Consider the following 23931-nt stretch of genomic DNA (forward strand, 5'->3'; position numbering starts at 1 on the left):
TTAGGTATGAAAGTCTTTTTGCATAACCACTATGTGGCCTCCCCAGCAAGCCCCATCCTTTTATTTATTTATTTTTTTTAAAGAGGTTTTGCTGAGTAAATTCCCTCTCCCAATTTGATTTTTTTAGGTCACTCTCCAAATGCAACACATGAGCTAAAATCCCGGGGATAGAAAGCATTTATGTGGGGATTAGCAAGCTCTTTAGGAACTGGTTGAACCAGGGGCAGGCACCACTGCCCTCTGGTTCTTGTCTCCCACCCCTGCTGCCTGAGGATTGGCACCCCTGTTGTGAAATGGGTCACTTTAAGTGAATGATTTATTTATTAATGAGAGAATCAGAGCATCACTCTGGCACATACAGTGCAGAGGATGGAACTCAGGACTTCATGCTTGAGAGTCCAGTTCTCTGGTTGCTGCACCACCCCCTGGGCTGCTCTCTGTGGTGTTTCTGTGGAGACAGAAGCAGGTAAACACACTGTGCCCACCTCCTGTCCTCCCATTTAGTCTCTCACTCCTGGTGGGCTGCCTCGAGGCCATGCTGGACTCTGATGGGCAAAGCCAAGAACAGTTCTGAAGCACAAACCACTCAACCTCTCTGCCCACCACTCAGCTCCTCTGTGGCCTGACCTTCCTCCTTCTTGGAGGTAACTTCAGTTGCAACTCTACTTTAACTACTGAAATACTAAAGGCCGCCGTGTTGGATTTCCCAGTGGTTTTCACCTTTTCCCCCACCTCCCAGACCAAATTTTCTGAGCTCCAGGAAACTTGGTTCCACTTGTCCACTTGTCACACATGGAATGGATTTTATTATTGGTGCTTTTTCACTCAGTCACTCAGGACCTGCTTTCTGGTTCTCTGTCAGTTTCTTGTTGTCACCTTCTTGAGTCACGTGGCAACTCAGTGCAGTGACCAGTACTCCAACATATCTGCTCGGCTTCTCTCCTTTTCTTTGTTCCTCAACACCCCTTCTGCTAGTTCAGCTTTTTATCACAGTACTTGAACCATCACAACTTCTTTCTGACCTGCTTTTGACCCTCTTTTCAGTCTGTTTCACAAGAGAGTGGTTCACTGACGTGAAACTCACGTCAAATCATTCTTGCTTAAACCCCTCAGTATTTCCTGCTACCCAGGACCAAAAAAAACAACAACAACAAAAATGAAGGGTTGCCACGTTTGTTAAATCTACTTATGCTTATGAGGAAGAGAAAGACCAGAGTGTGGCACAGCCTTGGTCTATGGTGGTGCTGGGTTTGGAGCCTGGGTCCTCTGGCATGCAAGTCCTGTTCTCTAACACTGAGATATCTCCCTGGGCCCCTGGGGTTTGCTTTTTTTTTTTTTGCTGAGATTTTGACCCCCCTACCCGGGTTATCACTGGGACTTAGGGCCTATATGACTACTGCTCCCAGAAGTTATATATAAAAAATTTATTATTTTTAAATAAGGTGAGAGAAGTAGAGAAGTGAGGAAAGCATCAGACAGAAGGGAAGACAACTGCACCACTGCTGCATGGCTCCTGCTGGATTTGTGTCTGGGCTGAAATTCCTTTCTAGGGCTCAGGAATAGAAGCAGGCATTAAGCTCAGTGAGTTTTGAAAGGAATCATTAGACAAGCCATTTTCAGCTGAGGTATTTCCCACATCAATCTTCTTATATGTGGGCTTGGTAATGTGCACCCCCCTCTGGCCTTTAGCCATTCTTAGTGGACATCCAGACTCCTTTCTCCCCTCCCCTCCCCTCCCCTCCCCCTCCCCCTCCCCCTCCCCCTCCTCCTCCTCCTCCTCCTCCTCCTTCTCTCTCTCTCTCTCTCTCTCTCTCTCTCTCTCTCTCTCCCCCTCTCTCTCCCTCTGTTTATGATGGTGTGGGGAATTGAACCTGGGACTTAGGGAGCCTCAGGCATGAGAGTCTCTTTGCATAATTATTATGCTATCTACCCCTGCCCCATCCTCTTTTCTGATGGCTGTGCTTTTCAGTCTTGAGTCTGAAGGCAAATTGGCTGGTTTTATAAGAAAAGAAAAGGAAAAAAAAAAAAAGAATTACTCAGCCTGAGTAATTCTCAGTGAGGGCTGGCAAGAGAGCTCACCTGGATAGTGCACTTGACTTGTTTGCATGTGACCCAGGTGTGAGCTCCACGCCCACTGCACTGGAGGGAGCTTCAGTGCTGTGGTGTCCTTCCCTCTTCTCCTCCATCTCTGTTTCTCTCTCTCTCTCTCTTTCTCTCTGAAATATTTATTCATTCCCTTTTGTTGCCCTTGTTGTTTTATTGTTGTAGTTATTATCGTTGTCTTCATTGTTGGATAGGACAGAGAGAAATCTAGAGAGGAAGGGAAGACAGGGGGGGGAGAGAAAGATAGACACCTGCAGACCTGCTTCACCGCCTGTGAAGTGCCCTCCCCCCCATGCAGGTAGGGAGCCAGGGGCTCGAACCGGGATCCTTACACCAGTCCTTGCGCTTTGCACCACCTGCGCTTAACCCTCTGTGCTACCGCCGACTCCCTTCTCTCTCTCTCTTTTTTAAATATTTATTTACTTATTTATTTTTCCTTTTGTTGCCTTTGCTGGTTTTTCATTGTTGTTGTTATTGATGTTGTTGTTGGATAGGACAGAGAGAAATGGAGAGAGGTGGGGAAGACAGAGAGGGGGAGGGAAAGATAGACACCTGCAGACCTGCTTCACCGCCTTTGAAGCTTTCCCCCTGCAGGTAGAGCCTGCCAGGGGCTTGAGCCTGGGTCCTTAAATGCTGTAATGTGAGTGCTTAACCAAGTGCACCACTGCCTGGCCCTCCATCTCTGTCTATCTCCAAAAGTTCATCTGAACTGGCAAGGAAAAGAAAAAGGAAAGAATTACTCTGGAAAAAAAAAGTCAAACTAGCAAGCTGGGCCTAATTTCCTCTCAGGGTCAATTATCTCACAGTAAAGTGTGAAACAGGCACCCGGCTCCTTTATGGCCCTTTTTACTCTCTCAAGATTCTAGTGATCCCGTTGCTAAGTGGAAGGTAAACACTGGAGTGTTGTGCTGCAACCAAATAGCGCCATGACTGTGCTGTGACTCACCCGCGGCTCAGCCAGTCCACCCAGCGCATGTCCAGTCACCCGCTGTGCTCAGGCTTGCCCACGCCCTTCCTGCTCCTTGGGACCTGCTGTACTGTCTCTGAGCAGCCAAGGGGACCATTGCAGCTGTGCTCTAAGGCTCCCTCCTCGGTTGTTCCAACATGGGGCCTGATTTTTAGAGTCCCTGCAAGGGGGCAAAGAGATCTCTGTAGTGCACAGGGCTGTGTTTAGCTTCAGAGTAGCCCTTCAGTGTAGCCAGTCTCTCTAGCTGTCATTCCCTTAGCCCATCATTTGGGAGAGAAGGCAACCCTGAAACCAACTCTAGAGAGCCGTCACCCCCAGAGCAGCAGGGTGGTGTACTGTGTACTGAAAGCTGGTAGTTTGCATGCAGCACCCTGGATTTTGGTCATTTTTTCCTTTACCCTGGAAATCCCAGAAGTGCAGTGTGGAAGTGGCAGGCAAGCGCTGCTGGCAGATCCCTGGGGGGAGGCACATTGTCCTCACCTGTCTCTTCCTGCCCCTGCTTGCTGACCTTAGGACTCTGCTTCCAGGCTCTTCTCCATTTGCCTGGCGGTTCCTCATGTGGGACAGGCCCAAGTGATGAGAATGCAGGCCTGCAAGAAATAGCCCTTTCCAGAGTCCTTTAGATTAGACTGTGCTTTGTGGTATTTAATTCAAGGAAATAATTGACATTTCAGGCATCTTAAAGAGAGTTATTTAGGGGTTCGAGCGGTAGCACAGTGGGTTAATTGCACGTGGCGCAAAGTGGAAGGACCGGCGTAAGGATCCCGGTTCGAGCCCCCGGCTCCCCACCTGCAGGGGAGTCGCTTCACAGGCAGTGAAGCAGGTCTGCAGGTGTCTGTCTTTCTCTCCCCCTCTATGTCTTCCTCTCCTCTCTCCGTTTCTCTCTGTCCTATCCAATAATGAACGACATCAACAATAACAATAATAACCACAACAAGACTACAACAACAAGGGCAACAAAAGGGGGAAAAATGGCCTCCAGGAGCAGTGGATTCATGGTGCAGGCACTGAGTCCCAGCAATAACCCTGGAGGCAAAAAAAAAAAAAAGTTATTTAGGCTGCCATGTGTGCTCAACGCAGGCCTAAACCTGCCTCCACCACATTAGAGGAAACATCAGTACCATGTTCTCTCTCTACCTTTTCTGGGGGGAAAAAAAAGTGGTTGGGAAGTGGGTGGCACAGCAGATCAGGCATTGGACTCTCAAACAGGAGGGGCAGGAGGTAATTCACCCAGTAGAGTACATACTTCACTGTGCAAAGACCCGGGCCCAGCACCAACCACCGCATTGCAGTACAGTCAAAAGGGAAGAAAATAGCTTCCAGGAGCAGTGGATTCATGGTGTTGGCACCGATCCCCAACAGTAATCCTGGAGGCAAAAAAAACACAACTGCTCATTAATGGGAGAGAGAATTAGATTACCCCTCCCCATCATATGGGGGACCTCACGTATGGCAAATCTTTTTTGTTCTCTCCTGAGTCTTCTGAGCCACAGGTGTTCACACCCAAAGGGGGGAGGGATTAACCCTCAGCAGTAGCCTACTTACCTCTGTTAAGTGTTTTGTTTTCTTTGGTACTACCAAGACCCATATAACATGGACTCTGATTTTTTTGTGTCAGCAAGAGACACGTGCTTATTTAGTTTTCCTGCCCATAAATACATGGTTTATCACTGTGGGATTTTAAAATTAATAACTTTCTCTCCCCCCCCAAAAAAAAAAGTTTGAATTCCAGCAGTTGGACTTTTGCTATTGATAAATCCTATGCCAAGTCCAGTAGTATATGCTTTGGCGCCTTTATTCCAAATTAACTTTTGTGTTGATAGCAAATAACAGGAAGTTGGCTTTCAGTGCCCAGTCAGCAAACAAATGCTGCTTTCTTTTTGCTGACCTTGCATATGTATGTGTATGTGAACGGAGACGTAGGTACATATGTAAATTTGCTAACACATTAAACGCTACTACTTAGACATTAATTTCTTTTTTATGAAATAGAGATAGTAGGGAGTCGGGCGGTAGCGCAGCGGGTTAAGCGCAGGTGGCGCCAAACGCAAGGACCAGTGAAAGGATCCCGGTTTGAGCCCCCGGCTCCCCACGTGCAGGGGAGTCGCTTCACAGGCGGTGAAGCAGGTCTGCAGGTGTCTGTCTTTCTCTCCTCTTCTCTGTCTTCCCCTCCTCTCTCCATTTCTCTCTGTCCTATCCAACAACAATGACATCGATAATAACTATAGCAATAAAACAAGGGTAACAAAAGGGAATAAATAAGTATTAAAAAAAATTTAAAAAAAAGAAATAGAAATAGTAGGGCTGGAAAAACAGTATAATTATGGAAACAGGCCCCCCCCCCCCTTTTTTTTTCTTGAGGCTCTGAGGTCTCAGATTCAATCTCTAGTACCACCACAAGCCAGAACTGAGCAGGACTCTGGTAAAAAGAAATAAAACAGTGGCCCCTGAGGTGACAGAAAAGATAAAGCCAATGCTCACAAGTATGAGTCCTTAGTTCAATCCCTGGCATCATACCCTGACAAGTAGGGGACATCACTTAAAACTTGTCCTTGCCATCACCCGTGAAATACACCTTCATATTTGAGGACTGAGTATTGTCCTGCTGCTACTCCCTCTACCCAAGTGGTGTGTGGGAAATGTTTCTTCTACTGACAGCTATACGGCACCTACTACTCCTGATACTGTGCTGTAGACATTCTCTTTCTTTTAAAAAAGGTTTACTTATCCATTAGTCATGGAGACAGAGAAAACCAGAAGATCACACTGAACATGTGATGCTAGGAGTAAATCCAGGTCCTCGTGATTCTTAAGTCCATTGCTCCAGCCTCTGTGCCACCACCAAGATGTCATTTTAAATTGACTTCTTATAACTAACACTTCTCTCTCTCTGTGTGTGTTTCAAGGGAAACTTCTGGCTTGAGACCTGGTCTGATGCTCTCTATCCTCACAGAGCTGACCAGGAATAAACACTGGATAGGCAAGCAAGGTTAATGGAAGGCAGCAGGCACCAGGGCTCCACTACCACACCACATTCTGACACTCAAAAGAGCATCTCCATGGTCACAGAAGTGCTTTTCATCTTTAGAATGTGTCCTACTGAGTCCAACCACCTCCTTCAAATCCACTAGACCCAGTGACTTGCAGGAGAACCCAATGGTCAGAAGTCAGTTTAGCTTCATGTGATCACAGGAAAATCTTTAAGTGCAAGCTGTGTTCAATGATAGCATAAAGGACTGGGAAGAAATAGAACTGAGCCATCGGTGTCCTAAGAAGACAAGATAGTGATTCAAATAGTCTGTCTTGCAAAGAGTGTGCTGCGCCAGGCACTGTGTAGGATCTATTTCCACGTTTGATAGCTGATCCGTAGCAGAGCTGTGTTCTGGAAACTGGCGTGGCCAAGTCAGAACCCAACTCTTAAGCACTTACCAGGGAAGGTGGTGGTGGGGTGGGGTGGGGGGTGGTGTGGGGTGGTGTGGGGTGTGGTGTGTGTGGTGTGTGTCCCTGGCCTGGAGGACTAGCTAGCAAGCTTTTCAAGAATCCTCTAATTTGCAACATCTGCCTAGCTCTCTCCCATCTACTAAAATAAAAACTTTCACTTCTCAAGCATTCCTGTGAGCAGGACAAGTCGTGAGGTGAGGAGTGGGTTCTAGAATGTTGAGTTTTGCATATGTGGCAAAGCATCACTGCAGACCTGTGCCTGTTGTGGGGTTTCAGGGCTGTGCGTCAGTCCTACAGACGCAAGCAGCACTTGGCTCTGTTTTCAGTGTCCTTGACCACAGTCTTGCCACTTCTCTGCACTTCCAGGTAGGAACTTGAGAGCAAATATGCCGACCTGGCTCTGCCTCGTAGTGCTAGAGCCCAGTTCCTGTAGAGCGTCTTGGAGAACATGTGTTTCTGATATGTCAGGATTGGTTTGGCCCACAAAGAGAATTGTGGCCTGATTTGTTTGAAGGAACAAAAGTATCTCCATGCCAAGGTTTGAATACACAGGGTGTGCTCTGATTCTCAGCAGGGTTTTATTTAGTTTTAGTTTTAGTTTTTAGTTTTTAGTTTTTTTTTTTTAACACCAGGCCAGTTTTTATTTTCCATACATATGCCAGATTAAAAATATAGTTACATGCAGGATAGATAGACTACCCATAAGTTATTTTCTTTGTTAGATTTTTTTAACATATAAAATTAAGAGCTACTTTGGTATTAATGGGCGACCTCAGTAAAATTCCAAAGTGACTATGCTGAAGGGATTAAAAGGCCTTGTAATTTAAGCTCATTTGTTTTGACATTGGTAATGTTGGAATTACTCTCCCCATGACTTTGTTTTAGGCTCCTTTGCCCTGTGCATGTGTCGTGAAGTCGGGCTGAAATGTGATATGAGAATTGCCTTGTGCGCTTCACAAATCACTTGCCTTCCTGGCCTGTCTGTACTGCACACAGCAGCAGCTGGCTGTGGAGAGCAGTCCCGAGCAAGTGGAGAGTGATATGAGGCTTGTAGCGCAGGGCGTCCTCAGGTGTTACTGTGCACACACACTACTTATTAGGAGTTCAGTGGTAATTCCCACCGGTGGCTTAAATATTTAGCTTGGGCGCTGTCAGCTGCCCTCAACCCACAGCTTTTCATCTTGCCCCAGGAAGCCACTTGGGGGGCTCCACGCCTCTCCATTCTCACGGAGAGGGGCATAGGCAGAGGGGCTGCCTGTGCCTCTTCTAGAACCCCTGAGTCCAAACTGTCAAGGGGACAGATGTTGCCAATTTCCAACGTACAGGGGGAAGGCAGACATTGCTAAGCAACGGCGTACTTGAGAGAGCATTTTTAGGAGTGGAGCCAGGGGAGTTGTGCTAGGAGCCCAGCGGCTGCTGATGGCTCAGTGCGAGGGGCGAGATGAAAAGTTGCCTCCTGGCAGGGCCGCCATTGCTGCCTGCACAAAGGACGGTGACCTAGTGGCCCCAAGTGAGAGCGGCTGTCCGGGGGATGTCTGGACACCAGGAAGCTTTCCTGCCATGTGGGAAGGCAGAGAGACATGCTCACAGAGGTAAGTGCCCTGCAGTTCCCAGCTGCCCACCCCATAAATACGGTAAATAGATCCAGGTTGGGAAGCCAGCCAGGAGGGGTGAGAGATGAGCTCGCAAAAGAAAACTCCCTTTCTAGGCCCCCCCCCCCCCCCCCAACACACACCACCTGCCTGTTCTTGCCTCCCTTCCTCCTCCCCTCCCTCCCTCCCCTCCCTTTCTCCTTTTTGCTTCCTCACTGTTTGAGGGCTGACACGGAGGAGCGGAGCGGGCTCTGGATCCCCTCTGCTGCGCCTACCCTCACAAACAAGATGAATGAGTATTGCAGCCACTGGCATCTGGCCCCTCCCAGCCCCTCCCTCGGTATACACTTGATAGGTAACAGACAGGTGCTGTGGTTATTTTTTCCCCCCCTCTCCTTCCCTTCCCTTTTGGCTGCCACCTGAGACTTGAAATATCTCTTGAGGTTTGCACGGTTGTTAGTTTGATTTTCGTCCCTCTTCACCTGAGCGCTCTCTCTTCTCATGAAAATGATGGAGCAGGAGTGGAGAAAGTAGAGCATGGAGAGTTTTCTGTCTTCACAAAATCATAGCATGCTGCTTGCATTGCACTGAAAATTAGGAACGTTTTAAAGTGAACTCTTCCTTACCAGTCAGGTATTTTAACTTCCAGCCAGTCAGTGACTATAGATGGCTTCTTTTGCTATCCTCAAGGAAAGATAGAAACTTGAAGATTTCTGGTGGCTAACAAGCTCAGATGTGCTTGTGTGCACATGTGTGTGTTCATTACCTCTTCCTCCCCCACCCCTGTGTCTTCCTCCCCCCCCCCCCTTCCTTTTCTCCTCCACCCCCTTGGCTCTCATTGCTTTGGTTTTGGTTTTCATCGGGCAGATGGAATTTTAGTCAAATGTAAAAAGATCACAGAACCCCTTCCTCCCTTCTGATATGACTGCTATTAATTTCCACTGGACTAGGAAGGCTTCTAAGTGACCCACAGTGCAGACATTTAGAGCAGATAAGACTCACTGTGCTTCCAGTGCCTCTGTCCTTACTTACCCAGCACAGTTTGTGGTCACTGGTCTGTGTGTGAGGTGTAAAATTGTCAAAGGCTACTTACAGCAATTGAGGAAAGTAGAACTTTCAGGCTGAAGTCCATCCTGGGTTTGATCCCTAAGACAGAACATTCTGGAGTAGTACACTGGTCTCTCTTCCATCATCTCCCTTTCTTATGAAATAAATGAATCTTCAGAAACAACCTTAAAGGCTGCAAGGAGAAAATGACAGTGTTCCCATTTTCTCCCTCAGTAGATAAAATCTGTTTTCTCCGAGGTGAAGCTGTAGTCCACGAGAGTTCAAAAGTTAGGCAAAAGTGATGAGACAGAAAGAAGGAATCCTCTAGTTACTATAGGGCCAACTCTTCCTTGATTGATTTATTTTTTTAAATTCCTTCCTTCCTTCCTTCCTTCCTTCCTTCCTTCCTTCCTTCCTTCCTTCCTTCCCTCCCTCCCTCCCTCCCTCCCTCCCTCCCTCCCTCCCTCCCTCCCTCCCTCCCTTCTTTCTTTCTTTCTTTCTTTCTTTCTTTCTTTCTTTCTTTCTTACCTTCATTAACTATATAGAGACAGCCAGAAATCAAGAGGGAAGGGGGTGATAGAGAGGGAGAGAGACAGAGAGATACCTGCAGCCCTGCTTCACCACTCGTAAAGCTTTCTTTCCCCCTGCAGGTGGGGACCAGGGGCTTGAACCCGGGTCCTTGAGCATTGTAATACATGTGTTCAACCAGGTGCGCCACCACCCCCCCTTGATTGATTTTATTTGGGATTGTGTTGCCCTTTGGGGGTGGGGGCGGTGAGATGGGGAGGACAATGTAAATGCCATAATGAGTGTGAGGGCCCGTTACCCCATACTTAAAAGCAGTAGACTTTTCTAGTGACTTAAGCCCTTCACAGATAATTTTTTTTTTTAAAGGCAGTGTTCTAGTTAAGTCCAGAAAAGGAACTGATTAAGTTTGTCCGACCAGAAGCTTTGGAGGGAATTTCATTAGAGTAGTTTTGGCATTGACATGCTAATTTATAAAGTTTTACCTAAAGGAGACAGTAAGATAAGTAGCAGCTCAGGAACTAGCATGAACATGTTTCTGGTCCATTTATTGCTCCCCAGTAGATGGCCTAGGCCTAATTGTGGTGACTTTACTTTTAAAAAGCCACTTATGGGGGCCTGGGTAGTAGCACACTGGCTTAAGCACAGGATCTTGGTTGGAGCCCCCGACTCCCCATCTGCAGTAATGTCGCTTCACAAGTGGTGAGCCAGAGACGACCCGAACTGCTCCTGCGGCTACCGACAGACTATGACCCACATAGTCAACGACTGCCACCTCTCCAGATTCAAAGGAGGTCTCGAAACTTTACATCAGGCTCAACCTGACGCTGTTGACTGGCTACGGAAGAAGGGCAAACGCTAGAAGAACAAGTGGTGAAGCAGATCTGCAGATGTCTGTCTTTCTCTCTTCTTCTCTCAATTTCTCTCTGTACTGTCCAATAATAACAAACAACAACAACAACAGTGGGGGAAAAAAAGGTCCCCAAGAGCAGTGGATTTGTAGTGCAGGCACCAAGCCCCAGTGATCACCCTGGTGGCCAAAAAAAAAAAGCCACTTACAGGCTAGCAGGATAGCTCACCTGGTTAGTACACACCTTTGCCATGTGAGCAGCGCAGCTTTGAACTTGACCTCCACTGCACGGAAGACATTTTGGTGCTGTGGTCCCCCCCATCTCCACCCATCTGTATCAGAAAAATTAGCCAGGAGCAGTGAAACCCTGGAGATGACCAAAAAAAAGAGCAGAAAGGAAATAAGAAAAGCCACTTGTTGGGCCAGCAAGATAGCTTACCTTGCTTTACCATGCTCCTGACCCAGGTTTGAACCAGGTCCCCACCGAACTGGGGAAAGTTTTGTTGCTGTGGTTTCTGTCCCTGTCTGTGAAAAAGCTGGACCAGAGTGTGAAGCCTTGGTAATGAACAAAGAAACAAAAAATTTACTTTGACAGTAGATTTTCTATACCTCTCGGGTTATCACTGGGGCTTGGTGCCCATTCTATGAACCCACCACTCCCAGTGGCCGTTTTTCCGCTTTCGATTTTTATCTGGTAAGACAGAGAGAAATTGAGAAGGGAAGGGAAGGTAAAGAGAGAGAAAGGGAGACACCTGCTGACCTGCTTCACCACTCGTAAGCTTCCCCCCCTGCAGGTGGAGAGCTCGAACCCAGATCCTTGTACATGGTAACATGTGCACAAAGACAGAGTACCCCCACCCCACTCCCTAGACTGGAAAGGAGTAGAATGGGCTCCACTAGATAGATGAGTGGTTTCCTGAGGGCTGCGTGCCAGAGGTTTGAAATGGCTGGCTGGGCCCTGTTTGGCTGATGTGGGGTGGACAGCTAATAGGCTCCTGCCGGCATCGTCCTCCCATCGTTCATTACAGGGCAGCCTGCAGTGAGCACTGCCTTCATGCTACTGTGAGAATGCTTGGTGCATCCTCTCCCCTGGCACAAAGATTCTGTCCGCTTTAAATCGTTAGAAGGAAAGGAAGAACCGGGAACACCAGTACGTACAAGGCTGTTGGGACATGGGGTTTGAGTTACTTTAACTTGAGACGCACATCATTAGAACCGCAGGCCAGATCTTTGGATCTAAGTCAAAAGAGCACTTAGGATGCTGAATTGCATGTGTGTGTCCGTGTGAGGGGATAGGCAGAGTCAGGAGACAGAATAGAGAGAGAGACAAAGCTGCAGGAGAGCCGTGACGTTGTTTCCAAAGTGGGCATAAACCTGCTGAAGCTTTTAGAACTGCAATGGTGAAGGGTCAGGTGGTGACTTACCTGGTCGGTGCACACTACCATGTGCAAGGACCTGGGTGCAAGGATCTCCGGCGGCAGTGGTGAAGCTTCACAAAGAGGTGAAGCAGTGCTGCAGATGTCTCTCTTCTCAGCCTTTCTATCTCCCCCTCCCCTCTCAGTTTCTGTCTCTATCTAAAACAAATAAAAATAAAAGTCACTATATTATGAATGCTTTACATACTTGAGATTTGGTAGATGTTGGAGTGCATTTATTTTATCATCAGACATCCTCCCTTGTACATATTAACTGTCTTTTTCACATACACATACACAAACACACACCCTACCCTACCCTGTTCCTTGTATTTATGGAAAATAAATAAAAAAAAGGACTTTACTGTATGTTATCAAACATATTATTTGAAGCATTGTTATCATATCTGTTTGTACCTTTGTGAAAACAGTCTTTATCTATGAGCTTTGACGGAAGTCTGAAACAGATTGTATTTCCAGGCTAAATTTACAAAGGTGTAGGGTTAAAAAAAAAAGCTCTGTACCTGAGATTGAATGAAATTAATAAACTTCCCCCCTCCTTAACAAAAATGAATGGCAGCATTTAGTAGTCATAGGGAAAAAAACAGTTTTTTAAACAATTTATGCTTATTTATTCTTTTACTGCCCTTGTTTTATTGTAGTTTATTGTTGTTGTTATTGATGTCATCATCATTGGATAGGTCAGAGAGAAATGGAGGAGGGGAAGATAGGGGGGAGAGAAAGACAGACACCTGCAGACCTGCTTCATTGCTTGTGAAGCGACTCCTCTGCAGGTGGGGAACTGGGGGGCTCGAACTGGGATCCTTATGCCAGTCTTTGTGCTTTGCACCACATGCACGTAACCCACTGTGCTACCGCCCGACTCCCCCCAGTAGTTTTTAAAATGAAGCGATCTTTCCATGGAAGGGTACATTTACACACACACACACACACACACACACACACACACACACACACACACACACACACACACATTCATGCTGCGGTAGTATGTGAACACACTTTGTAGAAGATCTTTAACCCTTTTTCCAGTCCCTAGCAAGTGAAACTGGCTGGTAGTTACCACTCTCCAACCTCAGCCCCCCCTCCCCCAACTTGCTAAGAATTCAGATGTGAAAGCAAAGCCTTTTATTTGCCTCTGCTCTTGTGTTTATTATAGCCCCGCAATCCCTAGAGTAGTTTGAACTTCAGATCCATTCCTCAGAGTATATGTACCTCCAGACTACTGCTTCAGTAATTTTCTTTGCTTTTTTTTTTTTTTTTCTTTCTCTTCCTATTCTTCTCTGGGTTCTGTTTCTTGTTTTTAAAAATGCCAGGAGACAGACAACCCACACCTAGCCCAGCGGGGACTGTTGAGATTACTGCTGGAAGCAACCCAGGATAAAAATCTTTATGTCCCTTCAGACGAAATGTGGATTAAATGGCTTATCTTATTCATATGACTTCAGTTTCTTTCAACCTCATCCAGAAACCAATGGAAAGTCCCCCCCCCCCCCCCAGTGCCTTTGTAGGCTGAGCTTGTGCCCAGCACCCTATGGAACACAGCATTCTCCATGGGTCCCTGCGTATTGTCTGCCACTTAAACTTGACAGACACATACACTTAAGGGAGCAGTAATACAGGTTTATGTATCTATAAATCTGTTCATGGTTGACAAAGTCATTTAACAGTATTGTTTTAGACACAGAGCCATCAGTGAATGTGATTTTCTTTTCTTTTTTCTTAATATTTATTTATTTATTTATTCCCTTTTGTTGCCCTTATTGTTTTATTGTTGTAGTTATTATTGATGTCGTTATTGTTGGATAGGACAGAGAGAAATGGAGAGAGGAGGGGAAGACACCTGCAGACCTGCTTCACCGCTTGTGAAGCAACTCCCCTGCAGGTGGGGAGCCAGGGGCTCGAACCAGGATCCTTACGCCGGTCCTTGCTTTGTATCACCCGCGCTTACCCTGCTGTGCTACCACCCCACTCCCGAATGTGATTTTCAATAGGGCTTGTGTGTTTGTGTGTGTGTGTGTGTGTGTGTGTGTGTGTGTGTATGTATGTAAGTAAGTGAGCCTGGGGACAGTCCACCACCACTGTGCATGTCAGCACCTCCCGGGCAACCCATGCCTTGCAGATTACTGTGATCGCTTATTTATTTATTTATTTTTTTTAAACTTAAAAAAAAATTTTTTTTTAATTTATTTAGTTTATTTGTTGCCCTTGTTGTTTTATTGTTGTAGTTATTATTGTTGTTGTCGTTGTTGGATAGGACAGAGAGAAATGGAGAGAGGAGGGGAAGACAGAGAGGAGGAGAGAAAGATAGATACCTGCAGACCTGCTTCACCGCCTGTGAAGCGATTCCCCTGCAGGTGGGGAGCCGGGGTTCGAACCGGGATCCTTATGCCCGTCCTTGTGCTTTGCGCCACCTGCGCTTAACCCACTGCGCTACAGCCCGACTCCCGATCGCTTATTTTTATGAATATAAAATAGGGGGGGCAGGTGGTAGTGCACCGGGTTAAGCACACGTAGTGTGATGTGCAAGGACTAGCACAAGGATCCTGGTTCAAGTCCCAGGCTCCCCACCTGCGAGGGAGAGGAGGGTTGCTTCACAAGCAGTGAAGCAGGTCTGCAGATGTCTGTCTGTCTGTCTGTCTGTCTTTCTCTCTCTCCCCCTCTCTATCTTCCCCTCTTTCATTTTCTCTCTGTCCTATCCAACAGCAGCAGCAGCAGCAATAATGAAAAAATGGCCACCTGGAGTAGTGGATTCATAGTGCAGGCACTGAGCCCCAGCAATAATCCTGTAGGCAATAAATAAGTATGAAAATTAAGTTTCTTCTTTAAGAAAGAAACCAAAGGTGTTTTTGTTTGTTTGTTTGTTTGGTTTTGTTTTTCCGGTTTTGTGTTTGTTTTGGTGAGTAGAATTGTGGAAAGGAAAATAGATGGTATAATTTGGGTGACTTGAAAGCACTCGGCAGCGTATTATCACTGGAATAGTACCAGTGTCTAGACTTGTCCTTTGTGGTCTCCCACCCTTACATTTCTTTCGGCACTGTCTTTTTTTATGCAGTCTTACCAAGTCATTCATAGTTGCTAGGCCCACAATGGGCTTCTTGTGGACTTGTGTTTGATCAAAGGCACTGTGTTTTAGAGTGTCCTGACACCTCTGGGGATTTCTAATTCCTTACACTACACAGTTCAGGGGAATTGACTGCCAGTCAAAAGATACAGAAATGGTGATGACTAGCTGATCATACGTATTTACTGTCAAGCAGTGGGAAGCTGTATATGCTTGTCGTCAAAAGCAAAACATACTCTGTTTTTAAGTTTAATTTAAATGTATCTTAGGTATTCCTCATGCCTCTTTATCTTTTTCACCAGGAAGCCAGTGTCATATTCTCAGAAGTAATGCCTGCTGAAAACACTTCTGCTTATCATATCTCAAAACTGAATAGTATTTTACTTTTTGAATTATTGGCCAGGGAGACAAAGCTGTAGGTAGAGTGTAGGACTTGGGTGTGTAACCCTGACATCTGTCCCAGCAGTGCATGCCAAAGCCATGCTCTGGTTCTCTCTCTCTTCTATTAATCAGTCTTTTTTTTTTTTTTTTTTTTTTTTAACCAGAGTACTGGCTTACGGTGGTACAGGGGATTGAACCTGGGACTTTGGATCCTCGGGCATGAGAGTCTCTTTGCATAACCATCATGCTATATACCCTACTCATAAATCTTTTTTTTTTTTTTTTTTTTTAACCAGAGCACTGCTCATCTCTGGCTTATGATGGTGTGGGGGATTGAACCTAGGATTTGAGAGCCTCAGGCATGAAAGTCTCCTTGCATAACCATTATGCTATACCCCCATCCTAAATCTTTTTTGTTTGTTTGTTTTTCTTAATTACCTTTATTTATTGGACAGAGACAGCCAGAAATGAGAGGGAAGGTTGGGATAGAGAGGAAGAGACAGACGCCTACAGCCCTGCTTCACCACTCGTGAAGCTTTTCCCCTGCAGGTGGGTTTTTTTTTTTTTTTTTAACGGATAATTAAAGAGCCTAGGTTGGGGGAAGAGTGTCTTTCGTACACCTAATCAGGGAGATGAGAAATTGTACCTTTGTGTCAACTGTACTGTACTCTTCCCCTCCCCTCCCCTCCCTCTTCTTCCTGTCACCAGTGCTTATCACTGGGACTTGGTGCCTGCTCCACCACAACCTGCCCTCCCATCAGCCTTTCTTTTCTATTCCCCGCCCCCAGTTCTTTCTTGTGTTTTATAGGACAGAGAAAAGTTGAGGGGGGATGAAGAGATAGCTAGACCAACAGTACTACAGTACTGCCTCTCTCCCCACCCTCTGCAGGTAGGAACCAGGGTCTCACACCTGGATCCTGGTGCATGATAATGGGTGTGCTCAGTGAGGTACATCACTGTCTAACCCTGGCAATAATTTTTTTCATTTTTTACTTATTGGATAGAGACAGCTAGAAATTAAGAGGGAAGAGGATGATAGAGAGGAAAAGAGACACCTGAAACACTGCTTTACCACCCACAAAGCTTTCCCTCTGTAGGTGGGGACCAGGGGCTTGAACCTGAGTCCTTGAGCACTATAATATGCACTCAACCAGGTGTGCCATCACCCAGCCCCTTTAATCGTCTCTCTGTGAAAAAAATACTGCCCTCATGGCCAGGAGACAGCATAGTGGGTGAAGCATTGACCTTTCAATGATGAAATCCTGACTTTCATCTCTAGGTTAGCATGTACCAGAGTAATGCTCTGGTTCTCTCTTTCCCTTGTACTCTCATTGATAGATAAATAAGTAAACTCCGTTTTAAAAGAAAGGAGGGGGAAAAAAAAAAGAAATGAACAAAGTGTTCTTTGAGCAAGTCTTGAGTTCTTATTTTCCCTTTTGCTGCCCCCCCTTTTTATTGTTGTAATTACTATTGTTGTTACTGATGTTGTTGCTGTTAGATAGGACAGGGAGAACTGGAGAGAGATGGGGAAGACGGGGAGAGAAAGACAGACACCTGCAGACCTGCTTTACCGCCTGTGAAGCGACTGCCCTACAGGTGGGGATCCGGGGGCTTGAACCGGGATCCTTAAGCCGGTCCTTGGGCTTTGCGCCACGTGTGCTTAACCCGCTGTGCTACCGCCTGACTCCCGGATGTCTTGAGTTCTTACAAGTACAGATCAACATGCACAGCTCTGAGCAGTCCTCTCTTTTCTCCTCCCTGTGAAACATTTTATTTCTAGATAAACAGAAAACACAGGAGGGAAATGTGATTAGCTGAGGTCTGTTGGCGCAAAGTCAAGGACTCCAAAGGGGCTGGTGAGAGGACAACCCCAGCATCCTGTGGTGGAGGAGGTTAAGTGGTGAAGGGTATGCCAGCATATAACACAGGGAGATAAGAAACTACAACACATGGCAACAGCATTGTGAGTCCCTGATAGTGATTAAAGAAAAGAAGGTCCAGGATCCGGGTGGTGGTACACTGGGTTAAGCGCATGTAGAACGAAGTATAATGACCCGTGCAAGGATCCAGATTTGAGCCCCTTCTCCCCACCTGTGGTTCACAGATGTTGCTTCACAAGTGCTGACGCAGGTCTGCAGGTGTTTGTCTCTCCCCCTCTCTCCTCACCCCTCTCAAATTCTCTCTGTCTTATCAAATAAAATGGAAAAAATGGCCACCAGAAGCAGTGAATTTGTAGTGCCAGCAAAGAGCCCCAGTGATAACCCTGGAGGCAAAACAAAGATTAAGGAAGGAAAAAAAAAAAGAAGGGGCCAGGTTCAAACCCTCTGGCTCACCTGCAGAGCAAAGCCTCACAATTGTTAACAGTTTTCTCTCGTGCCCTTTCCCACTTTATTTTTCTATTTCTCTGACTTTATCAGAAACAAAGAGAAAAAGGGGAAAAAGTGGCCACCAGGGGCTGTGGAGTCACTGTGCAGGCACAGAACCCTGGTAGGAAAACAAGGGAATGAGGAGGGGAGGGAGGAAGAAAGAAAGAAAGAAAGAAAAGAAAAACTCGCTTGGAGAATTGAGGCCGTGACTGCAGTGAGTATGATAATCACTGTACTGGTCTTCACTTTAGCCTAACAGGTTGGTTTTAAGAAGAGGTCTCTTTTGACTGAACCTATCCTTTTAAAAAGATCATTATGAATGATAATGAATCCAGAGAATCCAGAGCAGTGATCCAGCACATGTAGTGCCCAGTATCACACTGGGAACCCCAGATATTCAAGTCTGGTGCTCTACCAGGTGGACTATTTCTCTGGCTATTGGCTGACCCTACTGTGGCAGTCATGTCGTGTGCCTAGAGCTTCTGTGGTGACATGTGCCAGTTTTCTTGATAAAACTAAGAAAGGCCTAGAGGGAACATGTAATTCCTAGCTGCATGTTGGAGCTTATCACTATTAAAAGAACTATCTAGAACTGTTCTATTACTTGAAACAACCTAAAGGGAGAGATTACAGACTTTCTTTTTAAATTGGGGTAGGGGTAATGGTTTACAGTACAGCCTCCCTCCTACATCAGGACCCCAATGTCCCTTCATCCTATTCCTTCCCCAGCTGCCCCAGAGGTGCAATACACCACGCCCACTCCAAGTTTCACCGTACTTTGCTTTTAAGTTCCATTTAGAGTGAGATCATTTGGTATTGGTCTTCTTCTTTCTGATCTATCTCATTCAACATAATACCTTTAAGTTCTGACCAAGATGTTGCAAAAGAGATGACCTCATTTTATATTTATTTATTTGTTTGTTTATTTCCCCTTTTGTTGCCCTTTTTTAAAATTGTTGTTGTTGTTATTATTGTTATTGATGTCATCATTGTTAGATAGGACAGAGAGAAATGGAGAGAGGAGAGGGAAGACAGAGAGGGGGAAGCAACTCCTCTGCAGGTGGGGAGCCGGGGACTCAAACTGGGATCCTTGTGTTGGTTCTTCTTGTGTGGCACGTGTGCATAACCTGTTGCACTACTGCCCGACTCTCTGACCTCATCATTTTAATGACTGCATGGTATTCCATTGTATGTGTACATCACAACTTTCCTTTTTTTTTTTTTGGACCAGAGCACTGCTCAGCTCTGGGTTATGGTGGTGCAGGGGATTGAACCTGGGACTTTGGAGATCACAGCTTTAAAAAAAAAAAAAACTTTAATAAAGATTTTATTTGTTCATTAGTGAGAAAAATAGGAGAGAGAGAACCAGACATCATCACTCTGGTACATGTGCTGCCGGGGACTGAACTCAAGACCTCGTGCTTGAGAGTCCGATGCTTTATCCACTGAGCCACCTCCTGGATCACCACAACTTTCTTAGATACTCATCTGCTATTGGGCATCTGGGTTTCTTCCAAGTTTGGCTTATTAAAAAGTGTGCTTCTATGAACATAGGTGTGCATAGGTCTTTCCAGAAAAGTATTTTTATTTTCCCTGGATAAATCCCCAGGAGAGAACTTGCTGAGTAATTTTTAGCATTCTGATGAGTCTCCAGACTGTTATCCATAGAGGCTGGACCAATTTACATTTCCACCAGAAATGTAGGTGAGTCCCTTTCCCTCTACAGCCACTCCAACAGTTGATGCCTCTGTCTTTTTTTTATTATTACTATTATTTTAAGATTTTATTTATGAGAAAGATAGGAGGAGAGAGAGAACCAGACATCACTCTGGCACATCTGCTGCCGGGGATTGAACTTGGGACCTCATGCTTGAGAATCCAAAGCTTTACCACTGCGCCACCTCCTGGACCACGCCTCTGTCTTTTCTAATGTGTGATATCCCCACAGCTGTAAAGTGGTATTTCATTGTTGTTTTTATTTGCATTTCCTTGATCACCAGTGACATTGAGTATTTTTTCATGTCTGTTTGCCCTTTGAGACTTCTTTGAAGAAGAATCTGCACATTTGTTTTTAGTTTTCATTCTTTATTTTTGATAGAGACAGAGATAAATTGAGAGAGAAGGAATAGATATAGTAGTGAGAGAGTCAGAGAGACTCTGACAGCGCTACTTCAGTACTCTTAAAGCTTCCCCTGCACAGGTGGAGACCAGGGGCTTGAACCCAGGTCCTTGTGCATGATAACATATGCTAAATAACATGATAACATATGATGCTATCATGATATATGATAACATATATGCATGATAACATATGCTAAACCAGGTGCACCACCACACGGCCCCTGCACATTTACTTTTTGTTTTGCCTCCAGGGTTATTGCCAGGGCTCAGTGGCTGCACCACAAATCCACTGTTCCTGGAGACCATTTTTTCCCTTTTTGTTGCCCTTGTTATTTATCATTGTTGTTTTTGCTGTCGTTGGATAGGACAGAGAGAAATCAAGAGGGGGAGAGATAAAGATAGACACCTGCAGACCTGCTGCACCACCTGTGCAGCGACTCCCCTGCAGGTGGGGGGCTGGGGGCTTGAACTGGGATCCTTACGCCAGTCCTTGCACTTCATGCCACGTGCGCTTAACCCGCTGTGCTACCACCCGACTCCCGAACATTTACTTTTTAAATGGAGATTTAACCCAGTTGGTTTTCATTTATATAATACTATTCAAATTTAGGAAAACCTAAGGAAATGCCCATTTCCCCCTCTTTCTCTTCCTATATTTGCTAGAACAGGAATTGAGAGGGAAGGGGGAGAAGGAATCAGGAGGGAGAGAAAGAGACACCTGCAGACCTGCTTCACCACTCATAAAGCTTAGGGTAGGGGGGTTAGTGCTTGAATCTGAGTCCTTGTGTACGGTGATGTGTAAGCCCAACCGGGTACAACACCCCCCGCCCTGTGCTTTATTTTCTAACCATTTACCCTCCTTCCATGTTGAGAGAGAAAGAGAGAATGTGTGTGTTAAGTCCTATCCATGTGCTCATAAATCTGTCCATGGAATGTTTCAAAGCCCAGGTCCTGAGCACAGGGTATAGGTGGTGAGAGTTGCCCGTGGGGCATGATGCTTCTGGAGAAGCCATGCTGTAGCACCTGGAAGCCATCCAGCCCAGGTGGGCACACCCAGGCCGCCAGCATGTCCTTGGACTAGACCTCACTGCTTGGGTAGCTCACAGTGTATGCACAGAGGAAAATTAATTCTATGTCAAGAAATGTTCAGACATGCCTTTTGGTTTCCTCCTCTAACCTGTCTCTTAGAAATGCTGATCATGGCATTATAATATGTGCTTCTCTAAGTTAATGTACATACGTGTGTGTGTGTGTGTGTGTGTGTGTGTGTGTGTGTGTGTGTAGGGTGTCACAGGGGCTTCACAGCTCTGAACCAACTTTTTCAGTTAGACACGAGGTAGAAAGGGAAAAATACCACAGCACCGAGGCCTCCTCCTCTGCCAGGTTCGAACCTGGGTCAAGAGGAAGCACGTATACTAACCAAGCAAGCTATTTTGTGGCCCTCTTAGCTTTGAGTGAGTATTATCTTATTTCCTCCTCAGAACAGTCCTTTGGTGCTCTGTCTGTGTTTCAGATGTGTCTGTCTGCTTGGTATCTGTTGACTCATTGAAAAAACACAAACCTACTGCTTCAAGGACTATGTAGTCTCGCCTAGGCAGCCAGAGCAAGTTAGGTAGCTGGGCCAGGCCCTGACAGGAAGTCCTGGGTGTCTCCAGGAACCCCTAACAACTTCTTAGGGAAGGCTGGCTGCAGATCTGAGAACAGCTCCATTTGCCAAGTAGAAGGTGGAACAAAACCCTGGCCTGGAGGAGAGCCTGGAACAGTTTCGTGTAGGTGCGTGTTTGGGAGAAACAAGAGTTGGAGAGGAAGGCTAGCGGACTAAACACAGCTGTGGTAGGGAACACTTTAGCTATCTTCCGAGGAGAACTTTTTGTGTTTGTATATATTTAATCTCCATCTCTTTTTTGTGCTTTGATTTATGAATAGATGATGCGTGCCATGACTCAGAATTTAAGAGGTAGAAAGATAACACCATGGAAATCTCCCCTCCCGCCCTCCCCAGCCCTGCCTGCTTCTCCTTTTTGGAGGTAACTGATATTCGTCATCTCCACTGGGGATTTTCTGTGCAGAATATGTAAAATCCCCTTTGCACTGTCACCTTTTTATTTTCCTAAGATTTATTCATTTATTCTTTACTGCCACCAGGATTATCACTGGGATTACATGAGAAAACCTCTGTTCCTGGTAGCTATCTTTTTCTACCTTCCTTCCTTCCTTCCTTCCTTCTTTCCTTCCTTTCTTCCTCCCTTCCTCCCTCCCTCCCTCCTTTCCTTCCTTCCTTCCTCCCTTCCTCCCTTCTTCTCTCCTCCCCTCCCTCCCTCCCTCCCTCCCTCCCTCCTTTCCTTCCTCTATTTCTTTAATAGGAGAGAGAAATTTGGAGAGGGGAGAGAGAGACAGAAAGACAGACCAAGACTTGCACTTGCTTGTGAATCTTCCCCCCTGCAGGGACGATTGTGCATGTTAACCTGTGCACTCAACTGGGTGTGTCACCACCAGCCTGTCTGGTTTATTTATTAGTGAGAAAAGTTGGAAAGAAGAGTATAAAGGAGAATGTCACCAAGGCACATGAATGCCAGGGTTCAGTCTGCACTCATGCTTAGAAATCTTAACACTAGTCATTGTATTACCTGCCCAGCTGCAGTTACCTTTTTATTTCCATAAATCCTGTCATTTCCTATACTTAATGCCCCCTCTGCCTAGTAATAATGTGCTTTGGTGGTTACCCCAAATCAGCATATGAAGAGTAGCCTAAAGTATCCCTATCCTTTGTTACAGCTGCGTAGTACTTTAGTACTTCTAGGTGAGGGCTGCAGCCAGTTGCTTACAGATGAAGATTTACATTGTTTCACTGTTGACCTACCTGCGCAGCTAACTTTGTGCACCATGGCTTTGCAGAAGGAGGGGCTAAGGAGAGCAGCCTGGGTGCTGGCTCTCAGCATGAGAAAGCAAGCAGAGTCTGGTGGCCGGTGCCAGCTGCTGCCTGCCTGCCGTGCCCGCACTGCCCCGCCCCTCACCACCCACAGCTCTGGCTCACCTGCTTTCCCTCCTCTGTCCCCAAGTGCAGCATTTGTCAGTCTTTTGTTTTGACAAGCTGCTGTGTGAACTTTGATTTCTCAGTGCAGTGCTTTTCGTGTTTTTGCAGAGGAGACCCTGCCAGGCAGTCTCCTCTCCTCTTTGTCCTTACTGTGTTGATGTCCATCTGGTTTGTTGAAATGCTGACTTAGAATCCCAACCAGCTGCAGCACTTGCTCAGGCTTGGAAACATCCTCCAAGTGCCAAGACGGGCTGAGACGGACAGTATGTATGCTGCTTAACACAGCTTCTGAGTACAGGCTATGGGAGTGGTGATCTAGCCTGGTGGAGGGGGGCCCCTGCGAGGGTGGAGTAAGGTGTCAGGGAGAGGCAGAGAGGGTGCAGCAGTAAAGAAAGGACAGGGAGCTGGGGAGCACATTTCCAGAGTGAGGGGACCAGGGAAGACTTGCCTAAAGTTGTCTCCTCACCTGACATCTGAGGGCTGAGCAGGAATCCTCATGCAAGGTAGTAAGAGGAATGCAATCCCAGGTTTGAGCAGGAAAGGTGCGCTTTAGCTGGCTGTGTGGGGGGGGTATTGAAAAAGCAAGCCAGAAGCTGTCATATATTTGAGGAAAAACAGTACAGGCATTCACTTCAATCTTTTAGAAACTGAACTGGGAAAACGGAGCGGGGCGGGGGGGCGGGGGCTGTCTTTCAGTGCTACTGTGCCGCTAGTGGGAACCCTGGTAGTATTGGCACCTGCATTCTGCCACCTGTCTTCGTGCTTGTTGATGGCTTTTAAAGTCTCACATTTGACCTTCATACCAGCCCCTCCCAAAGTCTGGAATCCAACTGGTAATAAGATCTCTTTATCAGGGCTGGGTGGTGGCGTACCTGGTTGAACGCACACACTGCAGTTCACAAGGATTGAGGTTCAAGGCCCTGATCCCCAACTGTAAAGGGGAAGCTTCATGAGTGGTGAAGCCAGGGCTTCAGGTATCTCTCTCCTTCAACCCCCTTTATCTG

General features: G+C 46.3%; 1 protein-coding gene and 1 long non-coding RNA gene across 5 annotated transcripts in view; one reads left to right on the forward strand and one right to left on the reverse strand.

The window, feature by feature from the left end:
- Window positions 1–23931, forward strand: part of AFF1 (ALF transcription elongation factor 1) — a 195127-nt gene that overhangs the window by 116230 nt on the left and 54966 nt on the right. The gene's annotated exons all lie outside the window — the stretch shown is intronic.
- LOC132537521 (uncharacterized) lies at window positions 41–8850 on the reverse strand. Its single transcript, XR_009548990.1, has 3 exons — window positions 8730–8850; window positions 4301–4437; window positions 41–448 (listed from the first exon to the last, which is right to left on the reverse strand). It is a non-coding gene; the product is annotated as an uncharacterized LOC132537521 (long non-coding RNA).

The sequence above is a fragment of the Erinaceus europaeus genome, chromosome 3, assembly GCF_950295315.1.
Source record: "Erinaceus europaeus chromosome 3, mEriEur2.1, whole genome shotgun sequence".
NCBI lineage: Eukaryota > Metazoa > Chordata > Mammalia > Eulipotyphla > Erinaceidae > Erinaceus > Erinaceus europaeus.